A 19,352-nucleotide genomic window follows, 5' to 3' on the forward strand; every position below is an offset into this window, starting at 1 on the left:
GAAGTGTGGAATGAGGTGTAGAATGAGGTATGGAATGGTATGTGGAATGAGGTGTTCAATGATGTGTGGTCTGATATGTCGAATGATGTGAGGAATTATGTGTGGAATAAAGTGTGGAATGATGTGTGCAATGATGTGTCGAATGATATCTGGAATGATGTGTGGAATAATGTGTGGAATGATATTTGGAATGAAGTGTGGAATGATGTGTGGAATGATGCGTGGAATGTTGTGTGGAATGAGGTGTGGAATGATGTTTGGAATGAGGTGTGGAATGAGGTATGGACTGATGTGTGGAATGATGTGTGAAATGATGTGTGGAATGTTGTGGTTTGATTTTTGGAATGAGGTGTGGAATGATGTGTGGAATGCTGTGTGGAATGATGTGTGGAATGATGTGTGGAATGATGTGTGGAATGAGATGTGGAATGAGGAGTGGAATGATGTGTGGGATGATGTGTGGAATGATGTGGAATGATGTGTTGAATGATGTGTGGAATGATGTGTGGAATGAGTTGTGTAATGATGTGTGGAATGATGTGTGGAATGATGTATGGAATGACGAGTGGATTGAAACGTGGAATGGTGTATGTAATGCAGTGTGGAATGATATGCGGAATGAAGTTTGGAAGGATGTGTGGAATGATGTATGGAATGATGTGTGGAATGCTGTGTGGAAAGATGTGTGGAATGATGTGTGGAACGAGGTGTGGAATGAGGTGCGGAATGATGTGTCGAATGATGTGTGGAATGAGATGTGGAATGATGCGTTGAATGATGTGTGGAATGATGTGTGGAATGATGTATTGAATGATGTGTGGGATGATGTATGGAACGAGGTGTGGAATGAGGTGTGGAATGATGTTTGGAATGATGTGTGGATTGATGTGTGGCATGATATGTGAATTGATGTGTGGAATGATGTGTGGAATGATATGTGGAATGATGTATTGAATGATTTGTGGAATGATGTGTGGAATGATGTTTGGAATGATGCGTGAAATGATGTGTGGAATGATATATTGGATGATGTTTGGAATATGTGTCGAATGAAATCTGGAATGATATGTGGAATGATGTGTGGAATGATGTGTGGAATGATGTTTGGAATGATGTGTGGAATGATGTGTGGAATGATGCGTGGAATGATATGTGGAATGAGGTGTGGAATGATATTTGGAATGCTGAGTGGAATGATGTGTGCAATGATGTGTCGAATACTATCTGGAATGATGTGCGGAATGATGTGTGGACTGATGTTTGGAATGATGTGTGGAATGATATGTGGAATGATGTGTGGAATGATGTGTGGACTAATGTGTGGAATGATGTGTGGAATGATGTGTGGAATGATGTATGGAATAATGTGTGGAATGATGTGTGGAATGATGTTTGGAATGATGTTTGGAATGAGGTGTGGAATGAGGTATGGAGTGATGTGTGGAATGCTATGTGGAATGAGGTGTGGAATGATGTTTGGAATAATGTGTGGAATGATGTGTGGAATGATGTGTGGAATGATGTGTGGAATGATGTGTGGAATGATGAGTGGAATGTTATGGAATGATGTGTTGAATAAGGTGTGGAATGATGTGTCAATGATGTGTGGAATGATGTGCGGAATGATGTTTGGAATGATGTGTGGAATGATGTGTGGAATGTTGTGTGGAATGACGCGTGGAATGATATTTGGAATGAGGTGTGGAATGAGGTGTGGAATGAGGTGTGGAATGTGGTGTGGAATGATGTGTGCAATAATGTGTGAAATGCTGTGTGGAATGATGTGTGGAATGAAGTATGTAATGATGTTTGGAATGATGTGTGGAATGATGCGTGGAATATGGTGTGGAATTTTGTGTGGAATGATTTTTGGAATGATGTGTGGAATGATGTGTGGAATGATGTGTGGAATGAGGTGAGGAATGATGAGTGGAATAAAATATGGAAAGATGTTTGGAATGATGTGTCGAATGACATCTGGAATGATGTATGGAATGATGTTTGGAATGATATTTGGAATGATGTGTGGAATGATGCGTGGAATGATTTGTGGAATGATGTGTGGAATGAAGTGTGGAATGAGGTGTAGAATGAGGTATGGAATGGTATGTGGAATTAGGTTTTGAATGATGTGTGGACTGACATGTCGAATTATGTGAGGAATTATGTGTGGAATGAAGTTTGGAATGATGTGTGCAATGATGTGTCGAATGATATCTGGAATGATGTGTGGAATAAGGTGTGGAATGATATTTGGAATGAGGTGTATAATGATGTGTGGAATGATGTGTGGAATGAGATGTGGAATGAGGAGTGGAATGATGTGTGGGGTGATGTGTGGAATTATGTGGAATGATGTGTTGAATGATGTGTGGTATGATGTGTGGAATGAGTTGTGTAATGATATGTGGAATGATGTGTGGAATGATGTGTAGAATGATGTGTGGAATGATGTGTGTAATGATGTGTGGAATGATGTGTGGAATGATGTGTGGAATGATGTGTAGAATGATGTGTGGAATGATGTGTGTAATGATGTGTGGAATGATGTGTGGAATGATGTGTGGAATGAGATGTGGAATGAGGAGTGGAATGATGTGTGGGGTGATGTGTGGAATGATGTGGAATGATGTGTTGAATGATGTGTGGTATGATGTGTGGAATGAGTTGTGTAATGATATGTGGAATGATGTGTGGAATGATGTGTAGAATGATGTGTGGAATGATGTGTGTAATGATGTGTGGAATGATGTGTGGAATGATGTATGGAATGACGAGTGGATTGAAACGTGGAATGGTGTATGTAATGCAGTGTGGAATGATGTGCGGAATGAAGTTTGGAAGGATGTGTGGAATGATGTGTGGAATGATGTGTGGAATGTTGTGTGGAAAGATGTGTGGAATGATGTGTGCAACGAGGTGTGGAATGAGGTGTGGAATGATGTGTGGAATGATGTGTAGAATGAGATGTGGAATGATGCGTTGAATGATGTGTGGAATGATGTGTGGAATGATGTATTGAATGATGTGTGGGATGATGTATGGAACGAGGTGTGGAATGAGGTGTGGAATGATGTTTGGAATGATGTGTGGATTGATGTGTGGCATGATGTGTGAATTGATGTGTGGAATGATGTGTGGAATGATATGTGGAATGATGTATTGAATGATTTGTGGAATGATGTGTGGAATGATGTTTGGAATGATGCGTGAAATGATGTGTGGAATGATATATTGGATGATGTGTGGAATATGTGTCGAATGAAATCTGGAATGAGATGTGGAATGATGTGTGGAATGATGTTTGGAATGATGTGTGGAATGATGTGTGGAATGATGTGTGGAATGTTATGGAATGATGTGTGGAATGAGGTATGGAATGGTGTGTCAAAGATGTGTGAAATTATGTGTGGAATGATTTGTGGAATGATGTGTGGAATAACGTGTGGAATGATGTGTGGAATGATGTTTGGAATGATGTGTGGAATGATGTGTGGCATGATGTGTGGATTGATGTGTGTAATGATGTGTGGAATGTTATGGAATGATGTGTGGAATGAGGTGTGCAATGATGTGTCAATGATGTTTGGAATGATGTGTGGAATGATGTGTGGAATGATGTGTGGAATGATGTTTGGAATGAGGTGTGGAATGAGGTATGGACTGATGTATGGAATGATATGTGGAATGAGGTGTGGAATGATGTTTGGAATAATGTCTGGAATGATGTGTGGAATGATGTGTGGAATGATTTGTGGAATGATGTGTGGAATGATGTGCGGAATGATGTGTGGAATGATGTGTGGAATAATGTGTGGAATGATGTGTGGAATGATGTTTGGAATGATGTTTGGAATGAGGTGTGGAATGAGGTATGGAATGATGTGTGGAATGATGTGTGGAATGATGTGTGGAATGTTGAGGAATGTTGTGGAATGATGTGTGGAATGATGTGTGGAATGATGGGTGGAATGAGGTTTGGAATAAGGTGTGCAATGATGGATGTAATGATGTTTGGAATGATGTTTGGAATGATGTGGGGAACGATGTGTGGAATGATGTGTGGAATGACGCGTGGAATGATATTTGGAATGGGGTGTGGAATGAGGTGTGGAATGAGGTGTGGAATGTGGTGTGGAATGATGTGTGCAATAATGTGTGAAATGCTGTGTGGAATGATGTGTGGAATGATGTATGTAATGATGTGTGGAATGATGTGTGGAATGATGTGTGGAATGATGAGTGGAATGTTATGGAATGATGTGTGGAATAAGGTGTGGAATGATGTGTCAATGATGTGTGGAATGATGTGCGGAATGATGTGTGGAATGATGTGTGGAATTATGTGTGGAATGATGTTTGGAATGATGTGTGGAATGATGTGTGGAATGATGTGTGGAATGATGTGTGGAATGAGGTGAGGAATGATGTGTGGAATAAAAAATGGAAAGATGTGTGGAATGATGTGTCGAATGACATCTGGAATGTTGTATGGAATGATGTTTTGAATGAAGTTTGGAATGATGTGTGGAATGAGGTGTGGAATGATGTGTGGAATGATGTGTAGAATGAGATGTGGAATGATGCGTTGAATAATGTGTGGAATGATGTGTGGAATGATGTATTGAATGATGTGTGGGATGATGTATGGAAAGAGGTGTGGAATGAGGTTTGGAATGATGTGTGGAATGATGTTTGGAATTATGTGTGGAATGATGTGTGGAATGATGTGTGGATTGATGTGTGTAATGATGTGTGGAATGTTATGGAATGATGTGTGGAATGAGGTATGGAATGGTGTGTCAAAGATGTGTGAAATGATGTGTGGAATGATTTGTGGAATGATGTGTGGAATAACGTGTGGAATGATGTGTGGAATGATTTTTGGAATGATGTGTGGAATGATGTGTGGCATGATGTGTGGATTGATGTGTGTAATGATGTGTGGAATGTTATGGAATGATGTGTGGAATGAGGTGTGGAATGATGTGTCAATGATGTGTGGAATGATGTGTGGAATGATGTGTGGAATGAGTTGTGGAATGAGGTGTGGAATGATGTGTGGAATGATGTGTGGAATGAGGTGTGGAATGAAGTGTGGAATGATGTGTAGTATGATGTGTGGAATGATGTGTTGAATGATGTGTGGAAAGATGTGTGGAATGATGTGTGGAAGAAGATGTGGAATGATGTGTGGAATGAGGTGTGGAATGATGTGTGGAATGTTGTGTGCAATGATGTGTGGAATGCTGTGTGGAATAATGTGTGGAATGCTCTGTGGAATGATGTGTGGAATGATGTATGGAATGACGTGCGGAATGATGTGTGGAATGTGGTTTGGAATGATGTGTGGAATGATGTGTGGAATGAGATGTAGAATGATGCGTGGAATGATATGTGTAATGAGGTGTGGAATGAGGTGTGGAATGATGTGTGGAATGTTGTGTGCAATGATGTGTGGAATGCAGTGGGGAATGATGTGTGGAATGCTGTGTGGAATGATATGTGGAATGATGTGTGGAATGAGGTGTGGAATGATGTGTGGAATGTTGTGTGCAATGATGTGTGGAATGCTGTGTGGAATGATGTGTGGAATGCTGTGTGGAATGATGTGTGGAATGATGTATGGAATGACGTGCGGAATGATGTGTCAATGATGTGTGGAATGATGTGTGGAATGATGTGTGGAATGAGATGTGGAATGATGCGTGGAATGATATGTGTAATGAGGTGTGGAATGAGGTGTGGAATGATGTGTGGAATGTTGTGTGCAATGATGTGTGGAATGCTGTGTGGAATGATGTGTGGAATGCTGTGTGGAATGATATGTGGAATGATGTGTGGAATGAGGTGTGGAATGATGTGTGGAATGTTGTGTGCAATGATGTGTGGAATGCTGTGTGGAATGATGTGTGAAATGCTGTGTGGAATGATGTGTGGAATGATGTGTGGAATGACGTGCGGAATGATGTGTGGACTGATGTTTGGAATGATGTGTGGAATGATATGTGGATTGATGTGTGGACTGATGTTTGGAATGATGTGTGGAATGAGATGTGGAATATGGTGTGGAATGATGTGTGGATTCAAGTGTGGAATGAGATGTGGAATGATGCGTGGAATGATATGTGGAATGAGGTGTGGAATGATATTTGGAATGCTGAGTGGAATAATGCGTGCAATGATGTGTGGAATGATGTGTGGAATACGGTGTGGAATGATGTGTGGAATGATGTGTGGAATGATGTGTGGAATAATATCTGGAATGATGTGCGGAATGATGTGTGGACTGATGTTTGGAATGATGTGTGGAATGATATGTGGAATGATGTGTGGAATGATGTGTGGACTGATGTGTGGAATGATGTGTGGAATGATGTGTGGAATGATGTATCAGTGATGTGTGGAATGATATTTGGAATGATGAGTGGAATGTTATGGAATGATGTGTGGAATGAGGTATGGAATGATGTGTCAATGATGTGTGGAATGATGTGCGGAATGATGTGTGGAATGATGTGTGGAATAATGCGTGGAATGATGTGTGGAATGATGTTTGGAATGATGTTTGGAATGAGGTGTGGAATGAGGTATGGACTGATGTGTGGAATGATGTGAGGAATGATGTGTGGAATGTTGAGGAATGTTGTGGAATGATGTGTGGAATGATGTGTGGAATGATGGGTGGAATGAGGTGTGGAATGAGGTGTGGAATGATGGATGTAATGATGTTTGGAATGATGTTTGGAATGATGTGTGGAATGATGTGTGTAATGATGTGTGGAATGACGCCTGGATTGATATTTGGAATGAGGTGTGGAATGAGTTGTGGAATGAGGTGTGGAATGAGGTGTGGAATGATGTGTGCAATTGTGTTTGAAATGCTGTGTGGAATGATGTGTGGAATGATGTTTGGAATGATGTGTGGAATGATGTATGGAAAGAGGAGAGCAATAATGTGTGGAATAAAGTATGGAAAGATGTGTGGAATGATATGTGGAATTATGAGTGTAATGTTATGGAATGATGTGTGGAATGAGGTATGGAATGATGTGTCAATGATGTGTGGAATGGTGTGCGGAATGATGTGTGGAATGATGTGTGGAATAATGTGTGGAATGATGTGTGGAATGATGTTTGGAATGATGTTTGGAATGATGTGTGGAATGATGTGTGGAATGATGCGTGGAATGACGCGTGGAATTATATTTGGAATGAGGTGTGGAATGAGGTGTGGAATGAGGTGTGGAATGATGTGTGCAATGATGTTTGAAATGCATTATGGAATGATATGTGGAATGATGTATGTAATGATGTTTGGAATGATGTGTGGAATGATGCGTGGAATATGGTGTGGAATGATGTGTGGAATGATGTTTGGAATGATGTATTGAATGATGTGTGGAATGAGGTGAGGAATGATGTGTGGAATAAAGTATGGAAAGATGTGTGGAATTATGTGTCGAATGACATCTGGAATGATGTATGGAATGATGTGTGGAATGATGTTTGGAATGATGTGTGGAATGATGCGTGGAATGTTATGTGGAATGATGTTTGGAATGATATTTGGTCTGAAGTGTGGAATGATGTGTGGAATGATGTGTGGAATGAAGTGTGTAATGAGGTGTGGAATGAGGTATGGAATGATGTGTGGAATGAGGTGTTGAATGATGTGCGGACTGATATGTCGAATGATGTGAGGAATAATGTTTGGAATGAAGTGTGGAATGATGTGTGCAATGATGTGTCGAATGATATTAGGAATGATGTGTGGAATGATGTGTGGAATGATGCGTGGAATGTTATGTGGAAAGAGGTGTGGAATGATGTTTGGAATGATGTGTGGAATGATGTCTGAAATGATGTGTGGAATGATGTGTGGAATGAGGTGTGGAATGAGGTATGGATTGATGTGTGTAATGATGTTTGGAATGATGTGTGGAATGAAGTGTGAAATGATGTGTGGAATGAGTTGTGTAATGATGTGTGGAATGATGTGTGGAATGATGTGTAGAATGATGTGTGGAATGATGTGTGGAATGATGTGTGGAATGATGTGTGGAATGATGTATGGAATGACGAGTGGATGGAAATGTGGAATGTTGTATGGAATGCAGTGTGGAATGATGTGCGGAATGAAGTTTGAAAGGATGTGTGGAATGATGTGTGGAATGATGTGTGAAATGTTGTGTGGAAAGATGTGTGCAATGATGTGTGGAACGAGGTGTGAAATGAGGTGTGGAATGATGTGTGGAATGATGTGTGGAATGAGGTGAGAAATGATGTGTGAAATGAAGTGTGGAATGATGTGTGGAATGTTATGTGGAATGCGGTGCGGAATGATGTTTGGAATGATGTTTGGAATGATGTGTGGAATGAGGTGAGGAATGATGTGTGGAATGTTATGTGGAATGTGGTGCACAATGATGTTTGGAGTGATGTTTGGAATGATGTGTGGAATGATGTGTGGAATGATGTGTGGAATGATGTGTGGAATGAAGTGTGGAATGAGGTTTGGAATGAGGTATGGACTGATCTGTGGAATGAAGTGTGAAATGATGTGTGGAATGTTGTGGAATGTTGTGGAATGATGTGTGGAATGATGTGTGGAATGTTGGGTGGAATGAGGTGTGGAATGAGATGTGGAATGAGGTGTGGAATGATGTTTGGTATGATGTATGGAATGATGTGTGGAATGATGCGTGGAATGATATGTGGAATGAGGTGTGGAATGGTGTGTGGAATGATGTGTGGAATGATATGTGCAATGATGTACGCAATGATCTGTGGAATAAGATGTGGACTGAGGTGAGGAATGGTGTGTCAAAGATGTGTGAAATGATGTGTGGAATGATTTGTGGAATGATGTGTGGAATAACATGTGGAATGATGTGTGGAATGATGTGTGGAATGATGTGTGGATTGATGTGTGTAATGATGTGTGGAATGTTATGGAATGATGTGTGGAATGAGGTGTGGAATGATGTGTCAATGATGTGTGGAATGATGTGTTGAATGATGTGTGGAATGATTTGTGGAATGAGGTGTGGAATGATGTGTGGAATGATGTGTGGAATGAGGTGTGGAATGAAGTGTGGAATGATGTTTAGTATGATGTGTGGAATGATGTGTTGAATGATGTGTGGAAAGATGTGTGGAATGATGTGTGGAAAGAGATGTGGAATGATGCGTGGAATGTTGTGTGCAATGATGTGTGGAATGCTGTGTGGAATGATGTGTGGAATGCTCTGTGGAATGATGTGTTGAATGATGTATGGAATGACGTGCGGAATGATGTGTGGAATGTGGTGTGGAATGATGTGTGGAATGATGTGTGGAATGAGATGTGGAATGATGCGTGGAATGATATGTGTAATGAGGTGTGGAATGAGGTGTGGAATGATGTGTGGAATGTTGTGTGCAATGATGTGTGGAATGCTGTGTGGAATGATGTGTGGAATGCTGTGTGGAATGATATGTGGATTGATGTGTGGAATGAGGTGTGGAATGATGTGTGGAATGCTGTGCGGAATGATGTGTGGACTGATGTTTGGAATGATGTGTGGAAAGATATGTGGAATGACGTGTGGACTGATGTTTGGAATGATGTGTGGAATGAGATGTGGAATGATGCGTGGAATGATATGTGGAATGAGGTGTGGAATGATATTTGGAATGCTGAGTGGAATGATGTGTGCAATGATGTGTCGAATACTATCTGGAATGATGTGCGGAATGATGTGTGGACTGATGTTTGGAATGATGTGTGGAATGATATGTGGAATGATGTGTGGAATGATGTGTGGACTAATGTGTGCAATGATGTGTGGAATGATGTGTGGAATGATGTATCAATGATGTGTGGAATGATATGTGGAATGATGAGTGGTATGTTATGGAATGATGTGTGGGATGAGGTATGGAATGATGTGTCAATGATGTGTGGAATGATGTGCGGAATTATGTGTGGAATGATGTGTGGAATAATGTGTGGAATGAAGTGTGGAATGATGTTTGGAATGATGTTTGGAATGAGGTGTGGAGTGAGGTATGGACTGATGTGTGGAATGATATGTGGAATGAGGTGTGGAATGATGTTTGGAATAATGTGTGAAATGATGTGTGTAATGATGTGTCGAATGATATCTGGAATGATGTGTGGAATAATGTGTGGAATGATATTTGAAATGATGTGTGGAATGATGTGTGGAATGATGCGTGGTATGTTATGTGGAATGAGGTGTGGAATGATGTTTGGAATGATGTGTGGAATGATGTGTGAAATGATGTGTCGAATGATGTGTGGAATGAGGTGTGGAATGAGGTATGGACTGATGTGTGGAATGATGTGTGAAATGATGTGTGGAATGTTGTGGTTTGATTTCTGGAATGAGGTGTGGAATGATGTGTGGAATGCTGTGTGGAATGATGTGTGGAATGAGATGTGGAATGAGGAGTGGAATGATGTGTGGGATGATGTGTGGAATGATGTGGAATGATGTGTTGAATGATGTGTGGAATGATGTGTGGAATGAGTTGTGTAATGATGTGTGGAATGATGTGTGGAATGATGTGTAGAATGATGTGTGGAATGATGTTGTAATGATGTGTGGAATGATGTGTGGAATGATGTATGGTATGACGAGTGGATTGAAACGTGGAATGGTGTATGTAATGCAGTGTGGAATGATGTGCGGAATGAAGTTTGGAAGGATGTGTGGAATGATGTGTGGAATGATGTATTGAATGATGTTTGGGATGATGTATGGAACGAGGTGTGGAATGAGGTGTGGAATGATGTTTGGAATGATGTGTGGAACGAGGTGAGTAATGAGGTGTGGAATGATGTGTGGAATGATGTGTGGAATGAGATGTGGAATGATGCGTTGAATGATGTGTGGAATGATGTGTGGAATGATGTATTGAATGATGTTTGGGATGATGTATGGAACGAGGTGTGGAATGAGGTGTGGAATGATGTTTGGAATGATGTGTGGATTGATGTGTGTCATGATGTGTGAATTGATGTGTGGAATGATGTGTGGAATGATATGTGGAATGATGTATTGAATGATTTGTGGAATGATGTGTGGACTGATGTTTGGAATGATGTGTGGAATGATATGTGGAATGATGTGTGGAATGATGTGTGGACTAATGTGTGGAATGTTGTGTGGAATGATGTGTGGAATGATGTATCAATGATGTGTGGAATGATATGTGGAATGATGAGTGGAATGTTATGGAATGATGTGTGGAATGAGGTATGGAATGAAGTGTCAATGATGTGTGGAATGATGTGCGGAATGATGTGTGGAATGATGTGTGGAATAATGTGTGGAATGATGTGTGGAATGATGTTTGGAATGATGTTTGGAATGAGGTGTGGAATGAGGTATGGACTGATGTGTGGAATGATATGTGGAATGAGGTGTGAAATGATGTTTGGAATAATGTGTGGAATTATGTGTGGAATGATGTGTGGAATGATGTGTGGAATGATGAGTGGAATGTTATGGAATGATGTGTGGAATAAGGTGCGGAATGATGTGTGGAATGATGTGAGGAATAATGTGTGGAATGATGTGTGGAATGATGTTTGGAATGATGTTTGGAATGAGGTGTGCAATGAGGTATGGACTGATGTGTGGAATGATGTGTGGAATGATGTGTGGAATAGAAACATAGAAACATAGAAAATAGGTGCAGGAGTAGGCCATTCGGCCCTTCTAGCCTGCACCGCCATTCAATGAGTTCATGGCTGAACATTCAACTTCAGTACCCCATTCCTGCTTTCTCGCCATACCCCTTGATCCCCCTAGCAGTAAGGACCTCATCTAACTCCTTTTTGAATATATTTAGTGAATTGGCCTCAACAACTTTCTGTGGTAGAGAATTCCACAGGTTCACCACTCTCTGGGTGAAGAAGTTCCTCCGCATCTCGGTCCTAAATGGCTTACCCCTTATCCTTAGACTGTGACCCCTGGTTCTGGACTTCCCCAACATTGGGAACATTCTTCCTGCATCTAACCTGTCTAACCCCGTCAGAATTTTATATGTTTCTATGAGATCCCCTCTCATTCTTCTGAACTCCAGTGAATACAAGCCCAGTTGATCCAGTCTTTCTTGATAGGTCAGTCCCGCAATCCCGGGAATCAGTCTGGTGAACCTTCGCTGCACTCCCTCAATAGCAAGAATGTCCTTCCTCAGGTTAGGAGACCAAAACTGTACACAATACTCCAGGTGTGGCCTCACCAAGGCCCTGTACAACTGTAGCAACACCTCCCTGCCCCTGTACTCAAATCCCCTTGCTATGAAGGCCAACATGACATTTGCTTTCTTAACCGCCTGCTGTACCTGCATGCCAACCTTCAATGACTGATGTACCATGACACCCAGGTCTCTTTGCACCTCCCCTTTTCCTAATCTGTCACCATTCAGATAATAGTCTGTCTCTCTGTTTTTACCACCAAAGTGGATAACCTCACATTTATCCACATTATACTTCATCTGCCATGCATTTGCCCACTCACCTAACCTATCCAAGTCGCTCTGCAGCCTCACAGCATCCTCCTCGCAGCTCACACTGCCACCCAACTTAGTGTCATCCGCAAATTTGGAGATACTACATTTAATCCCCTCATCTAAATCATTAATGTACAGTGTAAACAGCTGGGGCCCCAGCACAGAACCTTGCGGTACCCCACTAGTCACTGCCTGCCATTCTGAAAAGTACCCATTTACTCCTACTCTTTGCTTCCTGTCTGACAACCAGTTCTCAATCCATGTCAGTACACTACCCCCAATCCCATGTGCTCTAACTTTGCACATCAATCTCTTGTGTGGGACCTTGTCGAACGCCTTCTGAAAGTCCAAATATACCACATCAACTGGTTCTCCCTTATCCACTCTACTGGAAACATCCTCCAAAAATTCCAGAAGATTTGTCAAGCATGATTTCCCTTTCACAAATCCATGCTGACTTGGACCTATCATGTCACCTCTTTCCAAATGCACTGCTATGACATCCTTAATAATTGATTCCATCATTTTACCCACTACCGATGTCAGGCTGACCGGTCTATAATTCCCTGTTTTCTCTCTCCCTCCTTTTTTAAAAAGTGGGGTTACATTGGCTACCCTCCACTCCATAGGAACTGATCCAGAGTCAATGGAATGTTGGAAAATGACTGTCAACGCATCCACTATTTCCAAGACCACCTCCTTAAGTACTCTGGGATGCAGTCCATCAGGCCCTGGGGATTTATCGGCCTTCAATCCCATCAATTTCCCCAACACAATTTCCCGGCTAATAAGGATTTCCCTCAGTTCCTCCTCCTTACTAGACCCCCCGACCCCTTTTATAACCGGAAGGTTGTTCGTGTCCTCCTTCGTGAATACCGAACCAAAGTACTTGTTCAATTGGTCCGCCATTTCTTTGTTCCCCGTTATGACTTCCCCTGATTCTGACTGCAGGGGACCTACGTTTGTCTTTACTAACCTTTTTCTCTTTACATATCTATAGAAACTTTTGCAATCCGTCTTAATGTTCCCTGCAAGCTTCTTCTCATACTCCATTTTCCCTGCCCTAATCAAACCCTTTGTCCTCCTCTGCTGAGTTCTAAATTTCTCCCAGTCCCCAGGTTCGCTGCTATTTCTGGCCAATTTGTATGCCACTTCCTTGGCTTTAATACTATCCCTGATTTCCCTTTTTTTATTTCTATGCCAGACAGGAATGTACAATTGTTGTAGTTCATCCATGCGGTGTCTAAATGTCTGCCATTGCCCATCCACAGTCAACCCCTTAAGTATCATTCGCCAATCTATCTCAGCCAATTCACGCCTCATACCTTCAAAGTTAGCCTTCTTTAAGTTCTGGACCATGGTCTCTGAATTAACTGTTTCATTCTCCATCCTAATGCAGACTTCCACCATATTATGGTCACTCTTCCCCAAGGGGCCTCGCACAACGAGATTGCTAATTAATCCTTTCTCATTACATAACACCCAGTCTAAGATGGCCTCCCCCCTAGTTGGTTCCTCGACATATTGGTCTAAAAAACCATCCCTTATGCACTCCAGAAAATCCTCCTCCACCGTATTGCTTCCAGTTTGGTTAGCCCAATCTATGTGCATATTAAAGTCACCCATTATAACTGCTGCACCTTTATTGCACGCACCCCTAATTTCCTGTTTGATGCCCTCCCCAACATCACTACTACTGTTTGGAGGTCTGTACACAACTCCCACTAACGTTTTTTGCCCTTTGGTGTTCTGCAGCTCTACCCATATAGATTCCACATCATCCAAGCTAATGTCCTTCCTAACTATTGCCTTAATCTCCTCCTTAACCAGCAATGCTACCCCAACTCCTTTTCCTTTTATTATATCCTTCCTGAATGTTGAATACCCCTGGATGTTGAGTTCCCAGCCCTGCTCATCCTGGAGCCACGTCTCCGTAATCCCAATCACATCATATTTGTTAACATCTATTTGCACAGTTAATTCATCCACCATATTGCGGATACTCCTTGCATTAAGACACAAAGCCTTTAGGCTTGTTTTTTTAACAGCCTCTGTCCTTTTAGAATTTTGCTGTACAATGGCCCTTTTTGTTCTTTGCCTTGGGTTTCTCTGCCCTCCACTTTTCCTCATCTCCTTTCTGTCTTTTGTTTTTGCCTCCTTTTTGTTTCCCTCTATCTCCCTGCATTGGTTCCCATCCCCCTGCCATATTAGTTTAACTCCTCCCCAACAGCACTAGCAAACACTCCCCCGAGGACATTGGTGGAATGTTGAGGAATGTTGTGGAATGATGTGTGGAATGATGTGTGGAATGATGGGTGGTATGAGGTGTGGAATGAGGTGTGCAATGATGTGTCGAATGATATCTGGAATGATGTGTGGAATAATGTGTGGAATGATATTTGGAATGATGTGTGGAATGATGTGTGGAATGATGCGTGGAATGTTATGTGGAATGAGGTGTGTAATGATGTTTGGAATGACGTGTGGAATGATGTGTGAAATGATGTGTGGAATGATGTGTGGAATGAGGTGTGGAATGAGGTGTGGACTGATGTGTGGAATGATGTGTGAAATGATGTGTGGAATGTTGTGGTTTGATTTTTGGAATGAGGTGTGGAACGATGTGTGGAATGCTGTGCGGAATGATGTGTGGAATGATGTGTGGAATGATGTGTGGAATGAGATGTGGAATGTGGAGTGGAATGATGTGTGGGATGATGTGTGGAATGATGTGGAATGATGTGTTGAATGATGTGTGGAATGATGTGTGGAATGAGTTGTGTAATGATATGTGGAATGATGTGTGGAATGATGTGTAGAATGATGTGTGGAATGATGTGTGGAATGATGTGTGGAATGATGTGTGGAATGATGTATGGAATGACGAGTGGATTGAAACGTGGAATGGTGTATGTAATGCAGTATGGAATGATGTGCGGAATGAAGTTTGGAAGGATGTGTGGAATGATGTGTAGAATGATGTGTGGAATGTTGTGTGGAAAGATGTGTGGAATGATGTGTGCAACGAGGTTTGGAATGAGGTGTGGAATGATGTGTGGAATGATGTGTAGAATGAGATGTGGAATTATGCGTTGAATGATGTGTGGAATGATGTGTGGAATGATGTATTGAATGATGTGTGCGATGATGTATAGAACGAGGTGTGGAATGAGGTGTGGAATGATGTTTGGAATGATGTGTGGATTGATGTGTGGCATGATGTGTGAATTGATGTGTGGAATGATGTGTGGAATGATATGTGGAATGATGTATTGAATGATTTGTGGAATGATGTGTGGAATGATGTTTGGAATGATGCGTAAAATGATGTGTGGAATGATATATTGGATGATGTGTGGAATATGTGTCGAATGAAATCTGGAATGATATGTGGAATGATGTGTGGAATGATGTTTGGAATGATGTGTGGAATGATGTGTGGAATGATGTGTGGAATGTTATCGAATGATGTGTGGAATGAGGTATGGAATGGTGTGTCAAAGATGTGTGAAATGATGTGTGGAATGATTTGTGGAATGATGTGTGGAATAACGTGTGGAATGATGTGTGGAATGATGTTTGGAATGATGTGTGGAATGATGTGTGGCATGATGTGTGGATTGATGTGTGTAATGATGTGTGGAATGTTATGGAATGATGTGTGGAATGACGCGTGGAATGATGTTTGGAATGATGTGTGGAATGATGTGTGGCATGATGTGTGGATTGATGTGTGTAATGATGTGTGGAATGTTATGGAATGATGTGTGGAATGACGCGTGGAATGATATTTGGAATGAAGTGTGGAATGAGGTGTGGAATGAGGTGTGGAATGTGGTGTGGAATGATGTGTGCAATGATGTGTGAAATGCTGTGTGGAATGATGTGTGGAATGAAGTATGTAATGATGTTTGGAATGATGTGTGAAATGATGCGTGGAATATGGTGTGGAATGATGAATGTAATGATGTTTGGAATGATGTGTGGAATGATGTGTGGAGTAATGTGTGGAATGATGTGTGGAATGAGGTGAGGAATGACGTGTGGAATAAAATATGGAAAGATGTGTGGAATGATGTGTCGAATGACATCTGGAATGATGTATGGAATGATGTTTGGAATGATGTTTGGAATGATGTGTGGAATGATGCGTGGAATGATGTGTGGAATGATGTGTGGAATGAATTTGGAATGAGGTGTAGATGAGGTATGGAATGGTATGTGGAATGAGGTGTTGAATGATGTGTGGACTGATATGTCGAATGATGTGAGGAATTATGTGTGGGATGAAGTGTGGAATGATGTGTGCAATGATGTGTCGAATGATATCTGGAATGATGCGTGGAATAATGTGTGGAATAATATTTGGAATGATGTGTGGAATGATGTGTGGAATGATGCGTGGAATGTTATGTGGAATGAGGTGTGGAATGATGTTTGGAATGATGTGTGGAATCATGTGTGAAATTATGTGTGGAATGATGTGTGGAATGTGGTGTGGAATGAGGTATGGACTGATGTGTGGAATGATGTGTGAAATGATGTGTGGAATGTTGTGGTTTGATTTTTGGAATGAGGTGTGGAATGATGTGTGGAATGCTGTATGGAATGATGTGTGGAATGATGTGTGGAATGATGTGTGGAATGAGATGTGGAATGAGGAGTGGAATGATGTGTGGGATGATGTGTGGAATCATGTCGAATGATGTGTTGAATGATGTGTGGAATGATGTGTGGAATGAATTGTGTAATGATGTATGGAATGATGTGTGGAATGCTGTGTGGAATGATGTGTGGAATGTTGTATAGAATGATGTGTGGAATGATGTGTGGAATGCTGTGTGGAATGATGTGTGGAATGTTGTATAGAATGATGTGTGGAATGATGTGTAGAATGATGTGTGGAATGTTGTGTGCAATGATGTGTGGAATGCTGTGTGGAATGATGTGTGGAATGCTGTGTGGAATGATGTGTGGAATGTTGTATAGAATGATGTGCGGAATGAGATGTGGAATGATGCTGGAATGATATGACGAATGAGGTGTGGAATGATATTTGGAATGCTGTGTGAAATGATGTGTGCAATGATGTGTGGAATGATGTGTGGAATGCGGTGTGGAATGATGTGTGGAATGATGTGCGGAATGATGTGTGCAATGATGTGTGGAATGCTTGTGGAATGATGTGTGGAATGTTATGTGGAAAGTTATGTCTAATGAGGTATGGAATGATGTTTGGAATGATGTGTGGCATGATGTGTGGAATGATGTGTGGAATGAGGTGTGGAATGAGGTATGGTCTGATGTGTGGAACGATGTGTAGAATGATGTGTGGAATGTTTAGGAATGTTGTGGAATGATGGGTGGAATGAGGTGTGGAATGAGGCGTGGAATGATGGATGTAGTGATGTTTGGAATGATGTTTGGAATGATGTGTGGAATGATGTGTGGAATGATGTGTGGAATAACGCGTAGAATGATATTTGGAATGAGGTGTGGAATGAGGTGTGGAATGTGGTGTGGAATGAGGTATGGACTGATGTGTGGAATGATGTGTGAAATGATGTGTGGAATGTTGTGGTTTGATTTTTGGAATGAGGTGTGGAATGATGTGTGGAATGCTGTATGGAATGATGTGTGGAATGATGTGTGGAATGATGTGTGGAATGAGATGTGGAATGAGGAGTGGAATGATGTGTGGGATGATGTGTGGAATCATGTCGAATGATGTGTTGAATGATGTGTGGAATGATGTGTGGAATGAATTGTGTAATGATGTATGGAATGATGTGTGGAATGCTGTGTGGAATGATGTGTGGAATGTTGTATAGAATGATGTGTGGAATGATGTGTGGAATGCTGTGTGGAATGATGTGTGGAATGCTGTGTGGAATGATGTGTGGAATGCTGTGTGGAATGATGTGTGGAATGATGTGTGGAATGATATGTTGAATGAGTTATGGAATGAGATGTGGAATGTTGCGTGGAATGATATGAGGAATGAGGATTGGATGATATTTGGAATGTTGTGTGGAATGATGTGTGGAATGCTGTGTGGAATGATGTGTGGAATGAGGTGTGGAATGAGGTAAGGAATGATGTGTGCAATGATGTGTGTAATGCTGTGTGGAATTATGTGTGGAATGATGTGTGAAATGATGTGTGGAATGATATTTGGAATGATGTATTGAATGATGTTGTGAATGATGAGTGGAATGAGGTGAGGAATGATGTGTGGAATGAAGTATGTAATGATGTCTGCAATGATGTGTCGAATAATATCTGGAATGATGTGCGGAATGATGTGTGGACTGATGTTTGGAATGATGTGTGGAATGAATAGTGAAATGATGTGTGGAATGTTGTGGTTTGATTTTTGGAATGAGGTGTGGAATGATGTGTGGAATGCTGTGTGGAATGATGTGTGGAATGATGTGTGGAATGATGTGTGGAATGAGATGTGGAATGATGTGTGGAATGATGTGTGGAATGATGAGTGGAATGTTATGGAATGATGTGTGGAATAAGGTGTGTAATGATGTGTCAATGATGTGTGGAATGATGTGCGGAATGATGTGTGGAATGATGTGTGGAATAATGTGTGGAATGATGTGTGGAATGATGTTTGGAATGATGGTTGGAATGTGGTGTGGAATGAGGTATGGACTTATGTGTGGAATGATGTGTGGAATGATGTGTGGAATATTGAGGAATATTGTCGAATCATGTGTGGAATGATGTGTGGAATGCTGGGTGGAATGAGGTGTGGAATGAGGTGTGGAATGATGGATGTAATGATGTTTGGAATGATGTTTGGAATGATG

Source organism: Pristiophorus japonicus, chromosome 25, assembly GCF_044704955.1.
Source record: "Pristiophorus japonicus isolate sPriJap1 chromosome 25, sPriJap1.hap1, whole genome shotgun sequence".
NCBI lineage: Eukaryota > Metazoa > Chordata > Chondrichthyes > Pristiophoridae > Pristiophorus > Pristiophorus japonicus.